The 26,125-nt window shown below is 42.7% G+C and overlaps 1 protein-coding gene, 1 long non-coding RNA gene and 1 pseudogene across 2 annotated transcripts in view; 1 reads left to right on the top strand and 2 right to left on the bottom strand.

Moving 5' to 3' along the window:
• Positions 1-26,125, bottom strand: part of Nnmt (nicotinamide N-methyltransferase) — a 66,710-nt gene that overhangs the window by 26,823 nt on the left and 13,762 nt on the right. The window lies entirely within an intron of this gene.
• LOC110546468 (N-lysine methyltransferase KMT5A-like) lies at positions 747-1,335 on the bottom strand (annotated as a pseudogene).
• LOC132649496 (uncharacterized) lies at positions 23,278-24,230 on the top strand. Its single transcript, XR_009587950.1, has 2 exons — positions 23,278-23,407; positions 23,527-24,230. It is a non-coding gene; the product is annotated as an uncharacterized LOC132649496 (long non-coding RNA).

A 26,125-nucleotide genomic window follows, 5' to 3' on the forward strand; every position in this document is an offset into this window, starting at 1 on the left:
TTTAAGGCCTATAAAGCAAGTTCAGGACAGCCAAGACTGCAAAGAGAAAACCTGTCTTGAAGAAAAGAAAAAGAAAAAAGAGCCTCCCTTTCCCCACGACCGGGTCTTCAGGAGCCACAGCCCTGACCTCACACTTTTCCATTGTCCCAGCTGGACTGAGGCTGAGCCTTCTAACCACAGACCTCAAGGGATCACCCCTCTCCATCACGGACAGGGAGCCAGATGGGTGGAATGTAATCTCAGGTGCCAGCTCCGCCCAGCAGAGGCATGCGTTTCAAGAGATTCTATCAAAAAGAAAGCTACAGAAGCAGAGGGGACAGGCACTTCACATTCATATCCTCAAGTGCGGGCCACACTGCACATTTCCTCACACTGTCCCTTGTCCCTAACGTGTCTTGCAGAGTCAGGCCCCTCGGGCACTTAGCACAAAGTCACAGAATCACAGTAAAAAGAGTAACCTAAAACTGTAACAGACTAGCATGCCATGACCCCAGAGCAACAACATACTCAAACCAGGTAACTAATGGTCATCTAGTAGGTTGTGATAGAGCTAGAGGAGACTGTGTTTGCTGAGCAGTCAAAGATCTATGCCTACATGAATACAAACAAATGCATCTTTAATATATTTTTACGAGACACTTGAAATGATTAGCTAAGAGTTAGCGTGTGTCTAAAAAGATCATTTCCCCTTGAGGGCACTGTCTTTGAAGGAGACGGGGCGTCAGGGCATCTGGGAGGCTCCATGGTCAATGCTTCAGGCAGGGGAAGTCTTCGATGGTCACAAAGTCATACAGGAGCCGCTCCCCCACTGCGATGTCTCGGGAAGCGATGAGGATGAGCGAGGCACGCCATCGATTATCACGCTGTTTGGACTGGCAATTCCCACACTTACTGCGATTGCTCATTCTCCTCCGGCCGTTCATTTCTCGAGTGGCATCCACGCAGTAGGTCATGCTTAGATACTGGAAATCATACATGTAGCAGCCTGTGGAATTGTCTTGTGAGTACAGAGCCTCCCGCTTCTGGGCAACGGTGATCTCAGTGGGGGCCCCTTGGTACTCCACCACGAAGTCTCCTGGGAGAACTGCTTGGTGGCAGTCACATCCCTGCCTTCACCATCCATGAGATGAACCTTCATGCCCCCTTCCTTCCCGCTCTCAAGCAGCTCATCTAATTTTTTTTTTTCCTTTCTCCAGACAGCAGCTCAGCTTTGCTCTTCCTGAAGCTCCTTTGCACCAGGTAGAAAGCTGGGAGTTTTCTCTTCTGCTGTAGAAGGCACGCAGGCAGCCCCACAGAACAGCTGAGACCTCCACAGAGCACACAGACCTCTCCCATAACTCTTTTCTCTGTATGTTGTTGAGTTCGGGTTTTCAAAGTGTTCTTGGGAATTTTTACGTTTGTCTTTGATGAGTGACCATGGTTAATAGTTTTGTTTATGTAAGGTCTTTGTCTGGTGTTGTGAATGTTTTGGTTTATAATATGCAAACATGTTTTTGTTAAAATATCAAGTTGGGTATTTTAGTTTGTCCACACCTGTTGAGTGTCCCATGCAGAACATGGTCTTTGCCAGGTGGAATTGGTTGAATTCTGAGGACTTTGAAGAGAATAAATATGACCACCCAGAGGAAGAAGGCACGGCTGCTTGGAAGAGGACTGCTGCCTGATGGTTTATTCTGCTCCTGCATTTGTTGTTTGCTGATTGCCGGTTACCTGGACTTCTGGACTTCTGGATGACTGCTATTGGTATTGCTGCAAAAAGACCCCATTGAGCCTAACCAGCAAGAAGCAGCTAAGAGAACTGCTCCCCCTCTCCCACTAACCCTTTTTCTCTCCTACCTGGTGTTGGGGTGTTGGAAGGGATTGGGGTGGAGTAGGAAGAAAAGGTTAAAAGAAATGTAAATAAAAGAGTTTACAAGAAACTAATGCCTACAGTCTGGCCCTGGTACTAAGGTGATCATAGAACGAGTGAGGAGTCCTCTTTGTTTATGGCTTCTGAGTTTATAGGACATTTGGTAAAATTTCCTTCTTAAATATTCAGTAGAATTCGCCAGTGGACCCTTTCATAACAGGTATGTTATTAACTATTGAGTAAATTTCTATTGCTGATATGAGCCCATTTCAGAGCATCTATTTTATCTTGGGTGAATCTTGACAGACTGCAGTTTCAAGGAATGAGTCAGCTTCCTCTTGGTCATCAGGTTTGCAGGCAGAGTGGCTCATTATACTCCTTGTTTATGTCTTGAAAGTCCGTGTATTCTGTAATCTTCCATCTCTGATGTCACTAATTTCTGATACCTCTTTTAGCCTGGCTAGAAGTTTGTCAATTTTATTAATCTTCTCAAAGAATCAGGTTTTGGTCTTATTGATCTCTCTAGATTTTGTTTTCAATTTCACTACATGGTGCTCTAATTTTTATTACTTTTATTTTAATACTTACTTTGAATTTAATTTGCTTTTTTCCCCTAGTTTCCAGAGATAAAAAGTTTAATTGTTGTATTTTAGATTCCCCCATACTTTTTTTTCCTAATGCAAGTTAGTACAATTCTTAGTACAATTTTTGATGCATCCTGTACAAGTTGGTAGGTTGTGTTTTCATTGTCATTCACTTCAAAATATTTTTTAAAATATTTTTAAAATTTTGGGCATATACCCAAAAGATGCTCCACTATACAAGGATATTTGCTTAACTATGTTCATATCAGCTTTATTCATAATAGCCAGAATCTGGAAACAACCCATATGTCCCTCAACTGAAGAATGGGTAAAGAAACTGTGGTACATATACACAATGGAATACTACTCAGCTATTAAAAACAAGGAAATCATGAAATTTACAGGCAAATGGATGGAACCAGAAAAGGTCATCCTGAGTGAGGTAAAACCCAGACCCAGAAAGACACACATAGTATGTATAAGCACATATTAGCCATATAGTACAGGATGACCATACTACAACTCACAGACCCAAAGAAGTTAAGTAACAAGGAGGACCCAAAGGAGGATGTGTGAATCTTACTGAGAAGGAAAAATAGAACAGACAGCAGAAGTGGTTGAAGAGAGGAAACAGGATAGGAGAGAAAGTGCTGAGGAAAATGAGGGTGGGGATCAGATGTGGGGAGAGGGGGCTGGGGTAGGAGGTTAGAGGGCTTGCAGAGAGAAGCAAAACCTTGGGTGAGCGGTGTCTGTGAGACAAGCTTGGAGGCCTACTACAGGGTAGGCTCCTGGGAGGATATGGGGTGATTCTAGCTGAGACCCCTAGTACCAGGGGTCATGGATACGGAAGCAACCCTCTAACCATACAGGACTCCTAGTGGAGAGAGGAGAACACCAACCCACCCACAAAAACTTCAACCCAAAATTTACCCTGCCTACAAGACGTGCAGGGATAAAAACAGAGCAGAGATGGAGGGAATCTCCAACCAATACTTGGCCCAACCGGAGTGAGACCGGCACCAAGGGAGAGAGCCATAGTACTGACCACACCCTGCTATGCTTGCAGATGGGAGCCTAGTAGAGCTGTCCTCTGACTGGCTCCACCCAGCAGCTGAGGGAAAGACCCAGAGCCAAATTTTGGGTGGAGTGCAGGCAGCCTTGTGGAAGACTTGGGTGAAAGATAGAAGGACCTGAAGAGAACAGGAGCTCTTCAACAGAGCCAACTCACCTGGGCCTAGGTTGTGGGGCAGGGAGCACGCTTGAGGAGATTGAAGCACCAACCAAGCACCATGAATGGACTGTACCTAGGCCCCCTACACAGATGTACCTGATGGGAAGCTTGGTCTTCATGTAGGTTCCCTAGTAAGGGAAGCAGGGGCTGTCTCTGACATGGACTCTGTTGCCTGCTTTTCAGTCACTTTCCCTTGGAGGGGCTGCCTTGTCAGGCTACCAAGGAAGAAGATGTGCTGGGATGGGTTGGTGGGGGAGTCCCTTTTCTGAGGAGTAGAGGAGGAAGGATAGGGGAAAGAGGGAGAGAGGGTAAGATGAGGAGAGGAGGGAGGGGACTATGACTGGGATGTAAAGTGAATAAATTAATTAAAAAATTCTCTTGAGGTTAATTCATTGAACTTTGTGTTATTTATAAATGTGTTTTTAATCTCAAAGTATTTGGGTATTTTCCATCTGTTTTTCTTTTCTTGATTGCTAGTGTAAGTTCATTGTGGTCTAAATGCTGAGACTGTGGGTTCATATTCTTCTACATTTCCTAAAGCACATTTTCTGGATGGGAATATGCTGAGTGAACACTTTCTGTAAATTTGAGAAGGTACACTCTGTCATGTTAGATCATTAGTTGGACCATAGTTACTCATTATACCCAGCTGATTGACAGTGTTTTGAGCTCAACTAAATTCTTACTGATTTTTATGCCTTCTGTATCTATGTTTGATAAAAGGATGTTGAAACCAACAACAATAGAGTCATCTTTTTTTCTCATTGTAAGTCTTTCACTTTAAAAATATGTACATATGTATGTGTATGTATGAGCATGTGTGCAGATACCCACAAGGGGCCATCAGAGGGCATCACATCCTCACAGAGCTGGCATTGCAGGTTCCTGTGAACCTTCAGATGTGGGTGATGAGAACTGAACTCAGGTCCTCCGCAAGAGTACTCTGAATAACTTGGCCATCTCTCTAGGCTATCCTCTCACTTTGTACATGTATTTTGATGATCTGTTTTCCAATGCATTAAGAACTGTTATATCTCTTTGAAGAACTGACTATTTCAGCTCTCTTTTTAACAGTCCTCTTTGCCACTGGTCGCTTTCCTCCTTCTGAAATTACTAATGTTCTTCTACTTTGTTGTCATTGGCTTTGACATAACATATCCTTCCCCACCAATTTCCTTTTCATTTTCATGTGACTTTATGATTAAAGTGGGTTTGTTATAGAGAGCATACAGTTTGTTTTGTCATCTTGATCCATGCCTACAGACTCTTAATTGTCCTTTTATTGGTGAAATTAGGCTGTTGGCATTCACAATGATGTTTGATTTTGTTGTATTAAGTGTTGTTTTGTTCTGTTAGTATTTCTTATTCATTACTCTAGTTCTTTGTTAACTTGTATTCTGTCTCTTCTGGGCTTTCATGATCACTTGATATTATTCCATTGTTCCTTTTCTTTTTGTGTGTGTGTGTATCAGTTACACTTTAGTGATCACCTTAGAGTTTACAACGTACATGTTCAAAAAACCAAAGTCTACTTCCAAATAGCATTCTCTTACCTTAGGGGTAGTACAAACAGCTTACAACTAAGTAATAATAGTTCTTCCCTGACTTGTGTCGCTGATATCAATCATTTCATTTACACACAAACATTAGTATATATAAACAAATGTACTTTTAGTGTGGTGTTTATACAGTTATCCATTAGATCAATTAAGGTTAAGGAAAAAAAAAAGTCTTAGGCCAAGTATAGTGGTTTATACTGCTAATCTCAGTACCCAAGAGCGTGAGACAGGACAGTGACAGCAAGTTTGAGGTCAGCCTGGTTTACACAGTGAGTTCCAGTATAGCCTCAGAATCATGTTAAAACCTTGCTGAAGGAGGAACAGGAGGAGAAGGAAAAAGTAGGAGAGTGGGGAAAGGAGAGGGAAGAAGAGGAAAGGAAGAACAGAGGACAAGAGGGAGGGAAGGAGAGAGATGGTGAAGTATGGAAGAAAACTTTTCATTTTAACTTGAAGAATTGCTTTGAGCAATTTATTCAGCCATTTATTTATTTGTTTATTTATTTGTAGACAGTATCTCACTAGGTAGGATGTCTTGGAGTCACAATGTATGAAAGGTTGGCCTTCAACTCACAAAGATCCACCCACCTCTGCCTTCCAAGTGCTGGGGTTAATGGTATGTACCACCATACCTGGCTCTTTGAGCATTTCTTGAAGGCAGATCTACCCATAACAAACTCCCTCCTTTTTGCTTTACTGACAATTGTTTTTATTTTTGAAGAAAAATTTTGCTGAGAATTTCTGTAGATTGATGGATCTACTCCATCAACACTTTTAAAACTTCACTCCACTTTCTTGCTTACCTGAGACATTGGATTGACTTTTCAACTTCCATTTAAGCAGAAGCAGCCATCATGAGTTAGTCAAGGTCGGGATGGAGGCAATAGGGTAAACGAACACTTTAGTGACTCTTTGCAAAGATGGTCTGAGGCCTCTCTCCTTTTAATCAGTGATTTTTCTTACCCTAATGAAACACAGACGCTTCTAATAAAAAGAATGGCTTGTGTTCAAGTCATTTGCTAATTCTGCCTAGAGGTAGAAAAAGAGAGAGAGAAAGAGAGGGGAAAAAAGCTGTGCCTCGCATCATTAATTTTAAATATCCCATTTTGTTTTATTTTCAGAATGAAATGGTATGGAACAGTGTAATGAGCAATAGAAATATGGAACCAAGAAGCAATTATATCTTCAAAAGAGTAAAGTGAGAGCAAATGAAAGGCCTTGCACAAGTTAGCATACAAACAGGCAGATCAGAGCATCATTTACAGAGTCCAAATACATGCCTTTTGGTTACGTCCGTAAATTATCTTCCACAAACATCATGTTGTAGCACTGGGGACTCATTTCTGGGCTATAGTTAAAATTAGATTTCTCGAGAGGTCCCAAAACATCTCAAATTTAATTTCTTTAGTATTAAGTATCTTTAGTCTGCAGCCATTGTGCTGGGCACTGGGGCAGCAGGATAAATAGGGAATAAAATCTACCTTCAAAGTTCTTACAGTCTAGTTGAGAAGACATGGATAACTGTGATGGGGCATGTGTGCCAGGTGACAAAGATAGTGGCACACTTAATTCAATGTGAAAACTTCGGTCCGGCTTTCTAAAAAGTTAGCAGGTACCGAGATATCCAGTACAAGGGGAAAGGATGGGGCCAAATAGATGTGCAGGCCAAGTCATCAGTCATTCTGTAACAAAAGTAGCCAAGCTCCCTGCCGAATGAATGGGAAGCAGAAGCCAGAGCCCTGTGTAAAAAGATGGGCTAAGCCCAAGCTCTCCACAAGTGAAGTTGGGGCTATCTCAAAATTTCATGGTAATTTTTCTGGGACAATGGAAAACAATGATTATGACATAAAAACGGGACTGGCGCCTCTGCTGTGCATAAGCACACCATTCAAACACGGTGTGATCCAAAGACAAGACCCAGGGTTGGCATCTCAGAGGGTCTGTTTGAGGCAATTCTGCAAGCATCCAACAGAGAACAGCATGGGAAAAACACTACCATGTGTGATCGGTCTTCAAATAAAAACTACAAAGAACATGATGATATCTACACTATTAAGAGCTAGTTGGCAGATACAACAAACAGGACACATTACATCTAAGGAAACAGAAATAATGAGGCAACTTGTTAACAGGCTTAAAACAAATGTGTTTAGGATCCTCAGCCACAAATGAGAAAGCATCATTCCTAGAGAGATAGGAGGCTATTAAGTTTTATATATCCCAAGCAATAGAAAATTTAATTAAAACTTAGTAGGTTACATTAAGTAAAAAATAATATGTTTATTGGAAAAAAGAATTAAGCAAATATGATAAAATCTGATTACGTACTCATCTCTTCCATTTCCCCTCCAGACCACATAAGAAGATTCTATTTCCTGAATGTCTTTGCACCGAGACTAAGGAAATAGAATTCAGCTGTGAGTGGAAGTGAATTTCAATCCTGGCTACTATATGCCCTGAGTTCCCTGCCTTTCTCCTTGAAGGCTGTGATCCCCACATGCTGATAGCAGCACCAATGAGGGAGGAAGGGGTCTGGAGTCCTCTGCCCAGAGCTCGGCAACTTGGAGCAAACTATGATGTAGACAAGAAACAAATTTTCCTTTTGCTCTCTGGGCTTATTTGTTGTACAGCACAGCTTATCTTGAACAAAAATTACCCTGAATGCAACGAAACAAATGCGTGGAAGACTAAAATGAAGTTGGAGAGGCTCAAGGAAGAAGTTCTAGTCTAACATATGTATGACTGGTGTTCCAAATGGAGATAATCGGCAGGAGGAAAGGGTGCATTAGAAGAAATACTAAGAGAGTTTGCCAGAACTCGAGGAAGACATAAATCCATAGACTGCCCCAAAAAAGTAAATAAAAAATTTATTTGGTGTATTGATTCACTGGCAGTGAAAAATTTCATCAAATTTATTTTTTAATTGATCAAAGCTTAGAAATACACACCATAATCCTTTTTTTTTTTTTTTTTTTTTTTAGTCTTGTTTGGTTGTTTCTTTCTTTCATCCAGACAAGGAATGTTTTAAGAATTCACCATATTATGTTGAGTGTAAAGAACTGACAGTTTATTTATAATCCAACGGGAAGGCGCTGTTTGGCATAATGAAGAGAAGGGAGAGGTTGGAGGCTGGGCTCTCTGAAATGAAGCGGTTAACACACAAAAAGATAGCCACGCTGAAGCCAGAATAGAGCGAAGCGCACACGAGGGCAGATGGCTAGAACACTAGAGCAGTCGTGAGCTGGAATCTGATGATGCGGAGACCAGTGTGGAGCCCCAGCAGTGTACTCACTGCTTAGACTACAGATCGCTTTCTTGAAACCGCTTTCTCGGTTCACATGACTATCTTAATCAACAGGACTCTAAAGAGCCCGGAATTTTGACTGCTCAAAGCATGTCAGCATTCCTCTCCCTAACAGAAGCTCAAGAAGAGCAGCGTGGTAATTGAGTAGCCCAACACTTAACTCACTTCTCCTGTCCATGACATATTGCCTCTGTATCAGCTACTTTTTGCATTGCTGTGTTAAGATGCCTGAAAGAGGAAACTTAAGAGAGGAGGGGGAGGGACGGGACTAAGGGAATGACAAGATGCTTGTGGGAAGGCAGAGGGAAAAAAATACAAAGGCAGAAATGGGAAGAAGCAGTTGAGTGGCCAGGCTCTAAGGAGTAAAAGGTGTCAGTTGCCTAAGGCAAAAGTTACAAGGAAAGAAACACAAAGAGGGAAGTACCTGCTTCTCTGAGGGAATGGGAGAGACTCTCAGACACAAGTTATAGGACATCAAGTTATGCTGCGCAAAGGGACACACGGATACTTCCAGATCTGCAGTATGTGTCTGTGCTTCTGGAGTAAGAAGTTGCTTGTTTGTTTGATTGATAGGTCGATAGATCGATTGATTGATAAAGCAATAATGGCCATAGAAGGTCTGGTTTTATTTGGGTCACATATTCACACCCCAAATTGTAAAAGAAACCTATTGCTGTTGAGTAAGGAGAGAGGAGGGAGGGAAGTGAGAGGAAAGGAGAGGACAGGAGGAGAGAGAGAGCAAGAGAGAGAGAGAGAGAGAGAGAGAGAGAGCTCAAACTACCATAACTCAATAGTAATGATCTAGAAGAGATTGTAGAACTCAGGCTGCCGTGGAGCTAATGGAGACAGATTTCAGCCACTTTATCATTTTGATCAACCATGTTTACTGCACAAATGGTCTTGGGAAAATCAGACAAGCTTTACCTAATACAAACCAGGATCAAGAGAGAATTTGTTTAACAGGAACACAGAAGCCATGGTGCTGTGCAAAAGCTGCAGCAAACATACAATGGGGGAGAGTAAGATGTAGACCTTGAAGAGGCTAAATGACCTTAGAAATTCTAGGGGTAAGGGAGAAGTTTGCCAAGGGAGTAGGCATGGCAGTAGGGAAATCAGAGTATGCTCTTTAGCTATCTTATGTGAGGCCACTGAGTCAAATGCCCAGTACACCCTGGAGGCATAAAAATGTGTTTAGAGGCAACAATGGCTCCTCTCTGGAGAGTCTGTTCTTTCTGCTTTTGGAAAGGTCTGACAACCTGCTCTGAATTATGGGAACAGCTCTCCCTGGGAACATCCTTGTCTCTTTCAGGACACAGACATGTAAAACTGGCCTCCTTGTCTCTTGTGTGTCAAAGGACTCAAATGGGGATGGTAAGCAGCTAGGTTTGAGAACTGACTACAGTTTTGTTGACAGCTAGACAACCTAGGCCACAAATAGAGCTTTGAGAGTGTAAGAGTTCTCTAGCTGTCCCTGAAGCTAAGGTAATATTACTCTTCATGCTTCTTCGTCCCCTGAGCACACAGCCATCTCCTCATGGTTCAGTACTGAGCACAGCATCTACCAAGTTATGGTGGATAACGGAGGCAATCATCCCACACATGGTTCTATCCTAGAATCCTTTCTTCCTGCCAGATGTCCCACCTTCTATTCTACCCTTTACTATAAGCCATAAGTTTTTGTTTGTTTGTTTTTTGTTTTTTGTTTTTTTTTTTTGAAAGGTGATGCTTTTATACGGAAAGAAGAGATTCCTTCTACAACTTGTCTTCAGAGACTCACTTCCTTTAGCCAGGTTTATCTCCTAAAGATGCACCCATATCCAAAATTGGTGTCAATATCTGTTCAAATACAACCATAAAAATATCCACTTTGGGTGATTCACTCTCCATATATAAGTATAAGTCTTATTTTCCCAGGAGTAGGAAATATCTCCTTCTGCATAATATTTTTGACCAGTCACCTTCTTAAACCGGGGGGAAATGTCAGTGATCAAAGATCATGCATAGGAGTCATTTCCTCCCAGAGGCTCCTTTATCCATGGGCATGAAAGGAATTTGACTGGCAGATTTGTCACCCTGTTGATTGGCAGGATGGATTTGGCTGATCTTACAGGTTAGGCAGGTGTCCCCTTCTCTCACCACTCGCATCATTCCAGAGCTTCATGTTTGGTGGAAGAGGATAGCCTTCCCTGAGAGACAGACACTTCCTCAGTGTATGAATAGCTGTCCTCCCTGCTAGACCTTCCAAGGATTCTCAAGAAGCTCTTTCCTTCCCCTTTCACTCGGCTGCTTGACTACCTTTCTCAGTGGCTGATCAGCTGGTCATGGGAAGATCATGTATTTTTTTTCCTACAGAGTTCTCTAAAAGATTTAAAATTCATAGAAAGAATACCATAGTCATTAAGCATGTGGGTTTCTGAGTTAGCCTCTGCTTCAACACTAGCTAGATATGTTCCTATAGGCAAGTATTGCCATCACTGCTAAAACCTTGATTCTCCACTTGCACATTAGGAATAATGATGATATAGGACCCTTGTAGGCATTGCATGGGAAAATGCATATGGAAAAACAACCCAGCAGAATTTCCCATGTTAGTGTGTCATTGACACTGTTCCTTGGTCTTCAAGTTGTTTATTGGGTAGTCTCTAGATTCTAGTGGAAGGAAGGGTACAGAAGGCACTCACTTCACTTCAGAGTAATAAATGCTACAGTAGAAATACCATTGATGACTATTATTCATGGATCTTGCATGTGTGGATTTATTTACTCATGAAAATTTGTAAGCCCTAAATCAATATGCCTGCTCATGGACAGCTGCAGAGCACCAAAAACTTTTGAGTTGCCCAAAATACATTCTTAACTGAGATCAAAGAAGGCAACCTTCCATCTTCCCATCTTAGCTCTCAAACGAATGTAAACTAATGTCCTGTCATGCTGTCTCTACTGACATGATTTTCACATTTTTGTCCTTGTGATAGTCATTGCAAAATAAAATAAGTCTCTAAGTATAGACCTGAAGTGCTGTCTTCTCTCTTCCTCCTCATCCTCTTTTTAAAAATTATGTGTAGCATGCTGGAGAGGATATGAAGAAAGAGGAACCCTCCTCATTTGCTGGTGGGAGTGCAAACTTGTACAACCACTTTGGAAATCAATCTGTCACTTTCTCAGAAAATTGGGAGTAGCACTACCTCAAGATCCCAATATATTATTCTGGGCATATGCCTGAAAGATGCCCCACAATTCAACAAAGACATTTGCTCATCTATGTTCATAGCATCTTTATTTGTAATAGCCAGAATCTGGAAATAGCCTAGATGTCCCTCAACAGAGAAATGGATACAGAAATTGTCATACATTTACACAATGGAATACTGCTCAGCTATTAAAAACAAGGAAATCATGAAGTTTGCAGGCAAATGGATAGAACTAGAACAGATCATCCTGAGAGAGGTAACCCAGAAACAGAAAGATAGGCATGGTATACCTTCACTTATAAGTGGATATTAGTCATATAATATAGGATAGCCATACTAAAATCTACAGACCTAAAGAAGCTAAACTATAAGGAGGACCCTAGGGAGGATGCTTAAATTTCATTCACAAGGGCAAACAGAATAGACATCATAAGTGGTGTGAGAGAGGGAACAGGATGGGAGCCTACTATAGAGGGTCTCTGAAAGGCTCTAGCAAACAGGGGATTGAAGCAGATGCTGAGACTCACAGCCAAACTTTGGACAGAGTGCAGGGAGTCTTATGAAAGAAGGGGGAGGGGGATAGAAGGACACAGAGGGTACAGATGCCCCTCAAGGAAACCAACAAAGCTAAAAAACCTGAGCCCAGGGGGTCCTGCAGAGACTGATGAAAGAACCAAGGACCATGCATGGTGAGGACCTAGACTCTCTGCTCAGATGTAGCCAATTGGCAGCTCAGTCTCCATGCGGTTCCCTAGTAAGGGAGGCAGGGGCTGCCTCTGTCATGAACTCAATTGCCTGGTCTTTGATCACTTGCCCCTGGTGATGTGACCTTGCCAGACCTCAGAGGAAGATTATCCAGGCAGTCCTGATGATCTTTGATAAATTATGGGCAGATGGCAGAGGAAGAGAACTCCCCCTTTCATGGACTAGGAGAAGGGGGAAGAAGTGTGGGACTGGAGTTGAGAGAGGGGGCTTCAATCGGAATATATAATGAATAAACTGTAAAAGAAAGAAGGAAAGAAAGAAAGAAAGAAAGAAAGAAAGAAAATAATCTTTATCACAAAAATAAAAAAATTATGTGTAGATACATGTATCTCCGTGTGGGTTTGTGAATGTGAATGCAGTTTCCATGGAGACCAGAAGTGGGTAGTGGATCCCTGGAAATGAAATTTAGGTGACTGCCAGCTACCCAACCTGGGTAGTGGGAACTGAAGTCAGGTCCTCTGCAAGAAGGCTGCTCTTTTCACCACTGAACCATCTTTCTACCCCCATACATCTTCTTCTGTTCTTAAGCACAAGAAGGCTGTGATGTGGCTAACGGGGAAATGGGTTTGTTAGATAAGCTTCCTTCAAGCATGTGCTGCAATGCTGTTGGTGTGAGTTCAATGTTAATGAATCAACACTCTGTATTAAGTTATGAAGAGCAGTGGCACTGAATTTGCTAATTCAACCTTGTAATTAGAGATTCCCAGTGGATCCAGGGGCAGGTCGAGCATGAAGCCCCGTGAGTCACTGAGACAGACAGCCAAAGGCATCCCTCCACTCTTTCACTTAACAAATCTTTATGTGATACATTCTAATTGTCAGGTTGAGTGAGGGCTGAGTGGGTGGGGTTGTTGAGCGGGATGTGGAAGGCTGGGGAGACCACATAGCTGGTAAAGCATTTGCCTTACAAATATAAGGATCTGAATTAGATTCCCGGGAAACTGGACTGAAAAAAATCCAGGCATGGTGATGCCCACTTGTAATCCCAGGAATGTCAAGAAAAAAGTAGAAAGACAAGTAGAGTCCTGGAGCTCACTGCTTAGACTAAGTTGGCAAAGTTCTGGGTCAATGAAAGCCCCCAATTCAAACAAGAGGTAGACAACACCTGATGAATAACACCTGAATTTGTCTTCTGAGTATGACATGTACATGCATTCAAGTGCACATGAATCTATACACACATGTGCCCGCATACATGAACATACACTCACCCCCCTCACACACACACACAGAGGCTATGGATAGAGTTACGAGCTCTAGATCCCATGTCCATGGAGGATCAGATGATGGAGGCACCAACGTGGCCAAGAGTAAAAAGGCTTAGGTAAACATTTTCTTTCAGTTACCTAGCAGATTAGCAATTCAAAGATGTCGTAGATTCCTTTCCTGGATAAAATCCAAAGATACTAGAAATCTCTTCAAGGCTCTGCTGTTCTCTTTATCCCTCCAAGTGTCTCTCACAGTACTTAAAACTAAGTACCAAACCTTCGTATCTATTTTTAGAGCCCATCTTTAGCCACTTCCTCACTCACGCCCTGCAGAACAGCTCCAGAGAACTTCCTTCGTAAAACTGAGCCATTCTCTCTTGCTGCCGGGTCCTTGTTGCATTCCATCTGTATTACTGTTCACCTCCCCGCCCCACCTGCGCCCCTGCCCCCAGCCCTCTAACTGCATACCTTGTCAGGTTTTATTTATCCCAAGATCTTAGCTCAAAAATTTCTGGGGAGGGTGGGAGGTGGGCAGGAGCAAATATGAGCAAAGTCCAAAAATACATGCATGAAAATGTTGTAATGAAACCCATTGTTTTATGTGACAACTAAAAATAAATAAATTAAAAACTCTTTGGCCGGGGTGAGGGCTGGAGAGGTGGCTTAATGGGTAGAAGCTCTGCTCATGCAAGCTTGATCATATGAGTTGATTCTAGAACCCATGTTAAAAAAAAAAAAAAGCTGGATGTTGCAGTGCACATCTGTAATCCTAGCACTTCCATAATGAGACACGAGGCAGAGAAAGGAAAACTGGCTGGAAGCTCACGGGCCAGTTGACATGCCATACACGGTAGCAGAAACAACAGGAGAAACCCTGCCTCAAAACCCAGTGGAAGGGGAGAGTTGACTCCTGAAACTTGTCTTTGACCACCACATATGTGCCAGGTCACTTGTGCACTTACATTCATACACACACACACACACACACACACACACACAGTATTTGGTGAAGGCCTTCTTTTTGGTTTTCAAATGGCTGTCTTCTAATCTTGTACTCACAAGGCAGAGAGCAGAGCCCAAGAGTAAGTTCCTACGTGTCTTTTCACAAGGGTACCAGTCCCATCCATGCATGAGGGTTCCATTTTCATGATCAAATTATGCCCAAAAGACTCCATCCCCGGCACTTGTTGTAGGACTGGGCTGGCGCACACCTGCCCCTCCCCCATCCTTGGGACCTCTGTGGAAAGAGTTTAGAGGAGACACACTAAGTACACGATAGAAGACAGACTGCATTCGAGTCAAGTGAGGCACTCTCAAGTGGTGAGAGTGGGCAATGCCAGGACCTTTGCAGAGAGAAACACTTTCACAGGGTGACAGTGGTCAGAGTCTATTGTGCCAACCTGCATTTTTAGGTAAGTTTTATATTATTTCTTAAGGTGACCAGAATAACTTTAAAACAATTTGTGTGTGGGGGGGGGGGGTTGTGGTGTGTGTGTGGGGGGCTGTCCAGGTTGTTGACAAGTCCATATGGATTAACTCTTAAGGGACAATCGATTTTCTTAGCCCTTTACTCAGAAAGGGTTGGTACTATCTAGCTAGATAGTAGCCTTGTGGTCTTTTGGGCAGTTCAGAAGTTATTTCTTAACTCAAGTCCAGAAATATAACTGCTGACTATGAGGGAGGTGTCCATCTTTAGTGACCTCCAAGCCTGCTAATATCTGCCTAGCTACTTGGAAATGTCACCTTGGGTTAGATTTCAACATATGGATTCAGTCTATGTCATTATCCCATAGCGTTTGCGGATAAACCAAGTGCTCTGTGAGGGTGAGCCATGTATGACCTATTTTATTGCTTATTTCTATAGCACCAGCACCTAGCATTTGAGGAGAGGAAAAAGCAAGTTCAACCCCAGGGCTTGCACATTCAGCCTCCACAGATGAGCAGTGGGGTGTTCTATTGTATTAAGGTTGATTACTCCATCCTCCGCTGCCTGTCGAACGCTGGTTTTCTTCTGTCTCATATTCCTCTAAGGATAATTGAGTTATCAAGTGTGCCAAGTTTTCCCTCCAGCCAGCAAGAACCCTCCGTGAACTGTGAAACACTTGATTCTTCTCAAATGCCCTAAACACACTTAGCTTTCTGTAATTAAAGTTGCGCTTTCTAGAAGGGCACTAATTATCTTTAATTCATGGATTATATTCACTGCCCAGGAGCGAGAAACGGAAAGGCTCCTTGCATAGTGAAGAGGGGTTCCACGTCTTTGCCTCACAGGTTCTACTAGAGTTCTTTCCAGCCATCTTTCAGGTCCGGCTCCTAACCTGAATCATGGGAGGTCATTCACCTCAATCTATAGGGGTAAAAGGAGGAAGGAAAACATTAGGCTATTTAAGTTGAGTTTCAGCAATTGTCCATGTCTTGATTCAATGGGTCATTGTATAGGTTCAGAAACTTAATTTATCATTATCTTCAAGGTGGATATATAGTCACTGATTCACTAATGCAACATGTAAGAGACTAAAAGAAGACTCTTTTTTTTAATGATTTATTTATTTTTATGTGAATTTGCATTTTTCTCGAGTGCACATCTGTGTGGAGGTGTCGGATCTCCTGGAGCTGGAGTTACAGACAGTTGTGAGCAAAGCAGTACAAGAGTAGAAGACAGCCATTTGAAAAACAAAAAGAAGGCCCTCACCAAATACTGTGTATGTGTGTGTGTGAATGTAAGTGCACAAGTGACATGGCACATATGTGGTGGTCAGAGACAAGTTTCAGGAGTCAACTCTCCCCTTCCACTGGGTTTTGAGGCAGGGTTTCTCCTTTACTTGATGTGAGGTATGATAGGCATTTGTATGCCTTAGACTCAAACAAGAGACAACTCTCTAGCATGGGTTAGGCCTTCTTCTGGCTGGGCTGTGATAACGCAGAGAAAACACAAATTATTATTCCTGCTTTCCAAAGAGACTGAGGCTCCAAAAGACGACAGCCAGGTGCCATGATGTCCTGTCTTGGTATCTTTATTTGTAAAATCAGGAGCATGGATGAAGGCAAAGTTTAACTATGACCCTGTAACAAGAAACATACTTGGCTATATCACAGAGGAAAGTTTAAAAAAAAAAAAAAAGGATTAAAGGATTTGTTTGTTTTGGGCTTATGTGTTTGAGTGTGCCTGTGTGAGTTTCTGTCCACCATATGTGTGCAGGTACCTGTGGAAACCAGAAGAGGGCACTAGACCCCTGGAACGGGAATACAGGTAGTGATGAGCTGCCTTTTGTGGGTGCTAGGAACCAAACCTAGGTTTTTGAAAACAGTAGTAACTTAAGTCAGTGAAAACTTCAAATCATGTTCCCATAGCAACTTCAGCCTCAGAAGGCCTCCCTGTGGCACTGTCTCCAAAAATGGTTTCTCAGAAGCACGGAGCAGGGATTTGAGATGTCATTTTAGTTGTTCTGTTCTGTTCTGTTTTGTTTTGTTTTTGAGATAGAATCTCAGTGTGTAGACCAAATTGACAGCCAACTTACAGAGATCTGTCATCCTCTGCCTCTGCCCCTTGAGTGCTGGGATTAAAGGTGTGTATTGCCAAGTGTGACCCCGGGGACCACACTTAAGAGGAACAAGCAAGGTAAATGAAAGAGACCCAGCAAGGATGTGATGTCAGGTAGATGCTAATGGTTCCTTGATTCACAAAGGCAAAGAGACAGAAACTCAAGTTGACTTAACAGGTGACCTCCCTTAGGGGAGGCCATGCTGTTTAAATCTTCTAGACCGTGGGTTGAGAGCTGCCTTGAGGACAATGGCTTATCACAAGATGAGATGTCTCCGTCAGCTAGCGGCACATCTCCTGAAAAGAGGCTGCTGTGTGCTGTGGACAGGTAGGCTGGGTCAGTGTGAGTGTAGGGGGTGTGGGGGTGCACACTACAGCATCTTCTACCAATGTTTCCTTCTCCTCTATGTTTTCATACATGCGGTTTTCTCTATCTGGAACTCATTTCTCACCCCGCCCCCTTTAGCTAATATTCTTTTATCTTAGATATCCTTCTAAGACAAGTCTAGGTTCTATGTCTTCCCAGTGATACCGTGTGACATATTAAAGCTACTCACCTGTATCCACTTTGACTATCTATCTATCTATCTAATTTAAATAGAGTTACTAAAGTTCAAGGAAAATACCATGGTTTCTTAAAGGAAGTGAAGCTTCAGGGGTCTAATCAAGGTCTGAAGATGTGAACATATCTTCTTCTCTGAGCTAGCACACTTTCACCCCAGCATCTGGCTCCCAGGTCTTGATTGGTAAAATTGAATGACTGAAGTTTTGTTACAGATAGGGAGCAGCCCTCTTGGGAAGTGTGGCCTGGTTGGAGTAGGTGTGGCCTTGTCGGAGGAAGTATGTCACTGGAGGTGGGCTTTGAGGTTTCAGAAGCTCAAGCCAGACCCAGCATCTGAACCTGTGAGACAACCCCAACTAAAGGTTTTCTTTTGTGAGAGTTGCTGGGCTCACAGTGCCTCTTCCCAGCAAGAGAAACCCTAACTCAGATGCTTGTTAACTGTTGTGGCAGGGACGCACATGTGTTCCCTTCTTTTTGGCTATCAGACTATTGCGACAACGCCTCTAATTAAAATTTCCTCCCAGGAATCTTGTGCTGGAGAAGGAAAGGCTGCCGCCTCCGTGCCAAATAATCAGAAACTTGTCTCTAAAAAACAGAGATTTTACACAGTTTCGACACTTGTCAGACCACCTTACAGGAGAGTCTGGAACCCAGACAAGGGTGATGGAGGCGTGATGCTTTGACCAGGACTTCTTAGCTTTCCATTTAGATCTAAACTTCACATCAGAACTCCAAAGGCAAACCTGGGAGTGAGGGCTGGGTCACTGGCCTATTGGTTCCTTTTCCCAGGGTGGCCATGTTAAATAAACCTCTGCATTTCCCCAATCGTTTCTTCTCCCTAGTTGGCCTGCTGAGATCAGGCGGTCCAGGCTCAGAGCAGAGTTGAGGCTCTAACCGTGACTGCTCCAGTAACAACTGGACTGGATTAAGATATTTGGTAGGACACTTTGAGAGTGTTTCCAGAGATGATTGGCATGAGGGTGTGTGAGCTGAGTGGGGAGACCCTAAGGAATGTGGGTGACAGCATCCAATAAGCTGGGAGACTTAAGTGGAACAATACAGAAAGAGAAGGTTTGAGCTCCCAGTATTTTTTTTTCATACAAAGATATTCTGATTATGGTTTCACCTTCCTCAGTTTGTTCCAGCAACCCAAATCCATACCCTTTCTATCTACCTCTCATTAGAAAACAAACAGGTAGCAATGTGTAGTAGCTCATACCTGTAATCCCAGAACTGGGAGGAGGAGGCAGGCTGGTTTCTATGAGTTTGAGGCCAGCCTGGTCAACAAAGTGAGTACAGGCTACACAGAGAAACCCTATCTCGAAAAACAAACAAAAAACAAAAAAGGAAAAGAGAAGAAACATCCAGTCAAAAAAGAAGAAGAGGAGATGGAGAAGGCAGAAAGAAAGAAAGAAAGAAAGAAAGAAAGAAAGAAAGAAAGAAAGAAAGAAAGAAGGAAGGAAGGAAGGAAGGAAGGAAGGAAGGAAAGAAAGAAAGAAAGAAAGAAAGAAAGAAAGAAAGAAAGAAAGAAAAGAAAGGGACAAAATAAGCAAATAAAAAAAAGGAGAGGCAAAGAAAAAGCACAAGAAACACAGATACAGACATACAGACATTTGCTCACACAGAAATCTCATAAAAACACAAAATCAAAAACCATAATATAGATGCAAAAACCTATAAGGTTAAAAACAAATGTCCAGATAAAGCATTATGAGATAAAAATCAATTAAACAAACAAACACAAAATACTCCAAAAATATCATTAAATTGATTTTGTTGTTGATTGTTATTGGCCATTTACTGCTGGGCACTGCCTGCCCTTACGTGTGTTTTGTATACCCAGTGAGACTCCATTGGAGAAACTAATTTTTCCTTTGATAGCTTCTGGATTTGGTATGGGGCTTGTGTCCATTTCTTCCCCTCTCTCAAAATCTCACTCTTGAACCTTCTTGAACTTGAACAAGCTCAGGTTTTGCTGTGGCTGACACTCACATACACCAGACTCCCAAGTTCTTCAGCCTTTAAACCTTGAGTTGGACTAGACAGGCCTTCTCTTCTAATCCTAGAGCTGTGTCATTGGTTTCTCTTTCCAAGGCTCCTGGCTTCTTAGTCACAGTAGCTCCTGCCTTTCTTGGCTCTGTAGCATGCCCACAGCCATCCTGAAACATTCCAGTCTCTGCTTATGCAAGGCAATCTAATTATCCCCCTCTTATAATTATACACATTCCATACATTTATTCCTGCGAAGAACCATAACCAATGCAGACACCAAGTTTAAATCCTTTCATCCTACAGTGTGAATGACTCCCATTATCTTGAAATCTTGAAGCTTTGGTCAAGCCTACAATCAAGTATATTCTAGCCAGTAGGATTCTGGGAGACCATAGGCTTAGGATGAGTCTGGTCAGAGGTTGTAAGATGTAGGAAAAGATCAGGTCATGGCTGAAAAGTGATGAGTCCCAAACTCAAAGTCAGGGCAATCTCTGATCCAGGGATCACCAGGAAAATACAAGCCACCCCTCAACCCCAACCCCTGGAAGTTGAGGGAAATTATGGGTTGTGTGAATGATGGGGGCTGGGCTAATTTTACTTGAAAACAACAATATCCATTTGAGACAAGTTCTCAGGCTGGCCTCAAATTGAATACATAGCCAAAGGTGACTTTGAACTTCTGTTCTGCCTGTCTCCACGTGCTGAGTGCTGGGATTACAGGCAAGAGCCACCACAACAGATTTTATGTGTTACCCAGAGCTCCACATATACTAGGAAATCCTCTACCAATGGAGGCACAGCCCCATCTGCTTTACCTGAATCTTAAAGGATGAGATTACTTCCAGTGGCTTTTGTGTTAGACTTCTATTTCAACAAGTATGGTTTTTAATTCATAAAATCATAGAATACTGGACCTTGTGGGCACATAACTCAAACTTCTTGTTTTGCCGGAGAAACAAGGGTTTTCAAAGGTGATGTCCTTTGCCTTGACCTCAGTCTCGGCTTTTCAGCAATTAAACAAGAGGTTTTAGCTTTTCATTCTCCAAGACTTGACTCACATTAAAAAAGATATAGTCGATATATTGATTTGGCAAGGGCAAAGGTCATATTAAATAGATGATCTTTCTCACCCTCAGCAAGTTGCAGAGAGTGGGACAAGTTTGAGGTGGACAGAAACTCAGCATTGAGTGGTAAGGGGCAATCAGCTAACAGTTTGTTCAAGAACCATCTATCTTCCTTTCCGAGCTGCTCTGCATTGCTTACATGCCTGCTCCTCGAGAGTATAAAGCCACTTAGCTGAAAACAACCTACTTGTTTATTAAATATCCAAAGGCGCTTTTTTTCCCCCTGAAAGGGGAGAGATGATAACTCAGCAGTAGAGAAATTATTTTCTGGCTTTTAACTCTTAAGTCAGAACAAAGGTAGTATTAGCTCAATGATCTGTGGAAAGTTTGCAGTTCAGCCCAAGCCTTCCCCTTAATTTATCAGACACCATTAAAATTAAAATCTGGAGCCTAGTCTTTGGTCAGCATCCAAAGCCAAAAGACTTTTTTTTTCTTTTGTTTTTTTAATATTGAAAGATTTGCAAAAGCACAACAACTTCTTGTTCCTTTGTTGAATAAACAGGAAATAGAAGGCGATGGTAAGTTAACCGCATAATCCAATATTCAACATTTTTCATGCTAAACTGGCCCAGAGCCTCTGTATGGGTTATTAAAATTTGCATTTTGTGTATAGACCTAAAAGGGAAAAAATTTAAATGTGTGAAAGTAATCACATATTTTTTGTTAGAGAAAAATGTGCTGAGCTCTCTTCCCCTTTTCTTAGCAACCTCATAAGTAGGGTGTCCAAAGGAAATAGGTTTCTTGTTTCGCAAAGTTTAATTTCTATTTAAATTCTTTCTGGCGTGAATGGTCCCAGGCTCGGAAAGGCTTTAGTAAGAACCGTGTGCGCCCTCTGCTGGCCACACAGAGGTCAAGCAATGTGCTTTCAATCAATGCGTGAAACCGGCCAGCAAGGAGGAGAGGGAAGACCAAAAAGTTGAGATTCTTACTCCCATTGGAAAATTCAAAGCAGGATGCGCCAGGGATTCTGTTCACAATAGTGCTTCTCTTTGCTAAAATGTTCAAAAGTGCAGTGTAGAAGCTAAACATTTTTTTTTTTCTATCAAAGTTGAGCTAAACAGATCTGGTCTAGCCACAAGAGGCTGTTAAGACAAGCCTGCTACACCTTGTCTGAGTGGACTCTGTCAGAAGAGACTGGTGATTCCTGAGGACCAAAATATCTATTTATTGTAGTTTACTGTCCTAGTTTTATTTTGTTGCTGGGGGGAACACTGTTCACTGGCAACTTGCTCCTTTTATGCTCACCTGTCTTTTTTACACCACCCAGAACCACAGTAGCTGTGGCGCCTAAGGAATGGTATTGCCCACAGTGTGCTGAGCCCTCCTACATCATATGATTCACTTACACCGATCTTTCAATATAGGCTTTCTTCTCAGATGACTCGAGGCTGCGCCTAGTTGACAATTAAAGCTAACTAGCACATACACTTTCTAGGAGCTGTGAGACTCCATGACCTCTGCCGTTCCCCAGAGAAATTAAGGGCCATGAAACCAGAAATAAGATTTAGAATCTAATCAGAGTGCCATAAATATCTTCTGAGTGAATGCCTAGCTCTAAAGAAGGTTGCATTCCAAGTGTCCGTGGGGCAGACTTGGATAAAAAGACAAACCAGGTTTTGAAGACCATGCTTAACTCTGCTCATTAAGAAAATCTAATGAATATAGCAGCTTGCATTTTAACAGCCATTCTAGAAGGAGTTAATTATACTGCAAATTTTGAATATAGTATAGCAGGTTACAGAATGGCTTTGTGGGCCTCTCATTTGATTTCAGTCTATTCCTAAGAGATGCCCAGTGCCCCTGTTTTCAAGAAGGACCTCCAGCCTGATGAAAGTGGTGTGGTACTCTAATGATGATGATATTTTCTGTCCTCAATCCCCCAACATTCTCCCCTCCATATGATTCACTGGTTGCTTCTCATCTTTGAGTTGGCCGGAGGTTAGAATTAGAGAGGCAGTCACAGCCTTCAAAGTGGAGCCTGGTAAGCCATATCATGAATATCTCCTTTGATTACTCTTGACAGCCAGATGACAGGAATTACCAAGGCTGGGCTGCATGACACTAAATGGGCTAACCACCTCTTTAATGGCTTTCTTTTTCCCTGGTCTTCCCCAGAGCATTAGGCATAGCCATGCAGCCTCCTGCATGGTAAGAGTTTGCTCAGGGTGAAACTGATCAACACTTCCCTCAGAAAAGCCCACTAGAAAAAGCTGAGCAGTGTCAGCGGTGAGAGACGTTTACAAGCTGGGACCAGAGTGACCCCTGAGTCTGTGTTTGCTCATGACTTGGTTGGTCTGTTTGATTTCGGAAAAGGCAAACAGAAAGAAAACCAGAAGCCAAATGTTTGCTTAGGTCTGGGTTTCACTGAAAGAACAAACCAGTAAAGGGTGGGTCTGCTCCTGGCAGAAATACATTTCATGCATTGGTACATACTGTTCCCCAGGCTTCTCTTCCATTCCTAGCAGCCAAGCAGATCCTTATTCAGCCTGCAAAACCCAGAGTAAGTACCAGCACCCTCTTCCAAGCACACAGTGCTACTGAAACTCCACCCCAGCCCATCTCTCACTCATGACTTTATATTTGTGTGTCAGTTTCTCTGAGTGACTAAGCATTTTTTAGGATGAAGAAGCAATCGAATTTATCTCTACATGGAAGAAAAATGTGAGTTCTCATAGTCCAGTCTCGGAAGACCAGAGTACAGGCAAGTGCTTCTCCAACTGTTTGGCTCACAGTCAGTAGGAAAAACAAGCTATACCATAATCCAGTAGCAAATAATCAAGCTGTGATGGTTGGTCTGTCTAGAGTCACCTAGAATGAGACTCTCAGCAAAGGGTTGTCTACCTTGGCTTGGCCTGTGTAGATGTCTGTGGGGACATTGTCAGAAGTCAACCAAGCCCAGAGTATGCAGGGAGTCCTAAACTATATAAGAGTGGAGAAACTGAGCTAAAGAACTGATCAACAAGCAACTAATTGACCACATGTGCACCCATTTCTCTCTGCTCCCGACTGCGGATGTGATACCAGTTGTTTGAAGTTTCGCCTTGGTTCCCCTACAACGGTGAGCCTGGAACCTGGAATTGCAAGCTGAACTAAACTCCCTCCCCATGACTTGCTGTCTGTTGGAATATTTTACCACAGCAACGGGAATGTAATGAATATATTTCAGATGGACGCACGGCCAGGAAGCTAACTCTGCGGGTGGAGGACACCTACAGTGCTAACTTAGCCGTGTGGACGTGTGGGTCAGTATGTAAACAGATAGATATGCAGATTTGTAAAACAAAACTTCATAAAATGTCGTTGCACGCTGCTCTATTATCAGATTTCTTTTTGTCCGGATTGTCCTGTTATTTCTGTAATGTGCATTGTAGTGCTCTCAGCTGATTTTATGATACTCCGATGAATGAATGGTAGCTTGCAGTGGGAAAATATTGATGTAGTGGACACTTCATCTGGCACTCCTCTGCCTCTACTTGTTTTCTGTTTTTATGTATGGAATGCTTTCAGGCTGGGAGGTTTTGATTTAGAGGAATAGCAACAAAGAGAAGGAAAGAGTGTGGACAGAGTGCAGAAGAAACAATATACCACCTGTCCACTGGCCTGACTCTTGAGCTCCCTTACAAGTCTGAGTATCACAAGCAACCGAAGTATTCCCAAGAAACTTCATTAAACTTGAACCACAAGTAGGGCTGCTTCTGGGCCCAGATCAAAGTCTACAAACCACAAACCTTGGTCCAAATTTACCTATGTATCAGTTTCAGTGAGTGAAGTTGTATTTTCATTCTCATGTCCCCTGTGGCTGATTCTGCTCCAGCTGTGGGTAAATAGCTATGAACAAGACATTATGATCAAGGCTTTAATCCCAGCACTTGGGAGGCAGAAGCAGGTGGATCTCGTTGAGTTCTAGGACAGTCAGTACTACTTAGTGAGACCCAGTATCAATCAATCAATCATCAATAAGTAAATAAATAAGAAAAGATTGCATGACTCAGGATGCCAGAAAGAATTTGTTCCTGGCCAACCCTAGTACTGACAGAAAGAGTTCTCTGCCACTTGGGCAAGAAGCCAGCATGGCTCTGACACACAGGCAGGGAAGCAGCTTTCTCCTCATGGCCCTGCCCAGAACTGTCAGGCTGGAAGGCTTGTACAGAAGATGCCGAGTTGGTGGACTCTGCGTGAGGACTGCAGAGAGCCCTGCCTTTGGCAGCATCTGGGAACACTTATCATGTCACTGTGTCTGCAAAGACGAGGGCTCTTGAGCCAGCTGACATTAGGGCTTCATTTACATTCCCAGGACCTGGCACAGGAAAGACACATAGAGGATGCTAAATGCATGTTTGCTGGATAGCTCTTGAATGAGAAAGAACCTGGTGGCATGGGGTGTGGAAACTGTTTTCTCATGGATGCTGTTGGACAGCCACACCAGTGGAGGGCCCAGAGAAGGACTCCTCTCCTATTTGGAGATGGAAACATCTCTTCTCAGCTGCTTTGGCAACTGATAGCCAAGATGGGACTGTGACGATAGTGATAATAATGATAATCTAGCCATCATCATTTATTGGATGCCTATTGAGTACCAAGCATCTCCCTGGGTTTTTTTTTTTAAGCTTGTAATGCATTTTTGTCATCATAACAAGTGGTTCTGTTTCAATCTCATTTGTGGGTGAGGAAATTGAGGCACAGAATGGTTAGATAACTTCCTAGGGAGAGACATCTGTGGAATGGTAGATTTTGAAAATGAGAGGAGTTTTAGGAAAGAAAAGATTGGACCACTGGGATGAATAGGAAGAAACGCTGATCAGCTGTCCTCTGATGCTGGTAGGGGAGGAGGTCCATTAGAGCCTGGCTGGGCCCAGAGCAGATTCATCAGCATCAGTGGCTGGGGTGTGCCAGTCTTTCCAGGAAGAATGCAAGAAAAGAATGCAACAGCTCCCCGAGAGGTTAACTATGAATAACTGATGCCTCTGTGGGCAGGTGTGTGTTGGACCCTGCTATTAAAAGTCGAAGTTTAGAATCACCGGATAGCTTGTGAGTTCATTGCTAAAGTGACAGACTCCCTTCCTTAACTGGGAAACCCCAGATACCCTAAGAGGTGTCACATAGCCCTCAGGCCCAATCCTTTCCCCATTAAAAAAAGAAAAATCCATTCATTGTATACCTGGGGATTCCCTCCATGCTAACGAGATGTCTTGGTACCTTAGATTTCAACCAATGATCT

This window comes from Meriones unguiculatus, chromosome 1 (genome assembly GCF_030254825.1).
Source record: "Meriones unguiculatus strain TT.TT164.6M chromosome 1, Bangor_MerUng_6.1, whole genome shotgun sequence".
In the NCBI taxonomy this organism is placed as follows: domain Eukaryota; kingdom Metazoa; phylum Chordata; class Mammalia; order Rodentia; family Muridae; genus Meriones; species Meriones unguiculatus.